Source organism: Littorina saxatilis, linkage group LG7 (assembly GCF_037325665.1).
Source record: "Littorina saxatilis isolate snail1 linkage group LG7, US_GU_Lsax_2.0, whole genome shotgun sequence".
In the NCBI taxonomy this organism is placed as follows: Eukaryota; Metazoa; Mollusca; class Gastropoda; order Littorinimorpha; family Littorinidae; genus Littorina; species Littorina saxatilis.
In genome coordinates this window covers 26,068,757-26,071,256 of record NC_090251.1, presented here as the reverse complement: position 1 = coordinate 26,071,256, position 2,500 = coordinate 26,068,757, and the positions used below count along the sequence as shown (strand labels likewise).

The 2,500-nt window shown below is 41.7% G+C and overlaps 1 protein-coding gene across 2 annotated transcripts in view; it reads right to left on the bottom strand.

Annotated features, from left to right (window-relative positions):
- Positions 1-1,695, bottom strand: part of LOC138971029 (uncharacterized) — a 417,720-nt gene extending 416,025 nt beyond the window's left edge. The window contains exon 1 of one of the 2 annotated variants that reach the window (XM_070343632.1): positions 1,527-1,695. The gene's annotated coding sequence lies outside the window, so the exon portion shown is untranslated. Of the gene's footprint in view, positions 1-1,443 lie in introns of both variants that reach the window. The other variant, XM_070343631.1, reaches the window with a different exon arrangement.
- Positions 1,696-2,500: the final 805 nt, after the last annotated feature.

Here is a 2,500-nt window from a genome sequence, read left to right as displayed (position 1 = left end):
CAATCTTCTTTTTTGCCCCTGACAATATCGGTACATGTTAGGGCATATGTTAGCTTCTAGATTTGACTTTGTAAAATCAAAAAGGTTTCGTATTAGTCTGCTATGTGTGTGCGTTGTTACGCCCCATTTTGTCGCATCGGCCCATTTTGACAAATTATGACAAAATGGGTCGATTTTTTCGGCCCATTTTGTCGCAAACGACAAATGGGCCACCCTCTTGCCCCCTTTGATCGCATCGGCCCATTTTGTCGCATTACGACAAAATGGGTCTACTCTCATACCCCAATTTGTCGTACTTGCTGAACAAGCCCGTTGGTTATAGACATGGTGTATGCAAACATTTCCATCCTTCTGTCCGTCCGTTAGTCAGTCAGTCAGTCAGTCAGTTAGTCAGTCAGAGAGTCCTCCCTTCAGCCAATCTATCAAATATCTCACAACCTTCGTGATGGAAATATGGTAACTCTGACAGAGAGAAAGACAGACATACAGACAGACAGACAGACAGATACATGTCCCCATTAACCATTTCTGTAAAACTGGTAACATCCAAAAATCATGTGAACAAGTTTGATGTAGACGGACGATCGGACAGACAGATGGAGAGACACTCAAAATTGTAGGTAATGTCGCCAGACATTTCACCCACATCTATCCAATATCTCACAAACTTTGTGATGGAAATATGGTAACTCTGACAGATAGGCAGACAAAAAGACAGACAGACAGACATGCAGACAGACAGACAGACAGACAGACAGACAAAAAGACAGACAGACAGACATGCAGACAGACAGACAGACAGACAGACAGACAGACAGAAACATGTCCCCATTAAGCCCTTCAGAAAATCTCTTAACATCTAACTATCGTGTGAACAAGTTTGAAATAGACGGACGATCGGACAGACAGATGGGGAGACACTCGAAAATGTATACACACACAAGGATACACATACCCACTCACACACAGGAACCAGTTTTTTTATGCTGATGCGAGTAAGAAAACGGGACTGGCCTTCCTGAGCTAAACATAAAAATATCTACACTCGCGGCCCATATGGACAATGTGCGATACAATGGAGCATGAGGGTGGCCCATTTTGTCGCAATGCGTCAAAATGGGCCGATGCGACAAAATGGGGCGTAACAGTGCGTTGTAAAGAGCGTTGGATAAGTAGTGCAACGCCATTCGTTATATCATAAACATGCCAATATAGGACATTTTAGTAGGCCTTGACAGTCGCAGACTTTTACAAAACACGATCTTGGTCATGTAGAATAAAGGACTTACAAATACAAGACTTACACAGTATTTAACTCTTGAAACCGTCAGAGGACGTTCCAAACACGTTACGAAAACAATTGAACAAAGCAACCACATGATATAATCGTAAATGTGCAAGAACACAGCATTCTCGACTGCACAGCAAACGAATCTAAAGTACCTTTAGCAATGTTTATAGGCCAAATCTTCTCTCGGCGTGCAGTGAACGCAAAAATGGTCTGTGGAATTCATGTGTCGCCTTACCTTCTGGCAAGATCAACCAGTAACAGTATTCATGTATTCAGTCGACGTTCAAGTGAATTCGCTTTGACACGGTGTCTTTCTTTCTATGCATACACGCAGCCTTTGCTAGTCTTTACACTTCCTGGATCGACATGTTTTTGTCCCTCACCTGTTATTGTCAACTTGCCTCAGTATCGGTAGAGTGGGTTTGCGCTCGTCTACATTACCAGTTGTAATAAAGTATCGTCTATTAGTCAGTTAAATGCACAAGACTTTCTCCCTTGTGTAAACGAGTCGGGTCATGCTCTTAGATTTGTCAATGGAATGAAACTGAGCATCACACAATTTCACATGGTGACAGTACATGATGTGACCTTTTTGTCCCAGAAGTTTATGACTGGTGTCTGTCATTTTTTCTCTGTGTGCTTTTGGAGTTATGGGCATGACCAGCAAAAGTAACAAGTCGCGTGCAGCGATATATAATCATTTAGTCAATCTGTCAGCTTAAACTGAAAAGATCAACACTAAACAAAAGTCATCACCGAGACTCCATTTAGAAAATCGCTGCTAGCCATACCCGAGGACCGAGACGGATCACGCTCGTCTCCGCGAAGCATGCAAAAGTAGTCATTACTTAACCTATTTGGTTTAAACATAAGTTTATTTTAACAAAGGTTACAATCATGACATGTATACAAAGTTCACAGAAACAGCAACAAGCTAGAAGCTTATAGTGGTGTTCCTGCATGACAACGGCTGAAGAATTTGTCTCAATAAACCAAATCTATTAATAACGTAATGAACGTTGCATAATGATGATAAAGAAAGACAGTAAAGGAAGGAAGGAGGGAAAGAAGATGAATAAAAGAAGAGGGATGGGTAGGAGATGTGCAGAAGTTAAAGTTGTTGTCAGGCTTGTTGAGCATTTATTCTGATTTACCCAAAGCGGCCTGAACGTTTAATGAACGAGTGTACGGTGGAAAAAAATGTCCTGT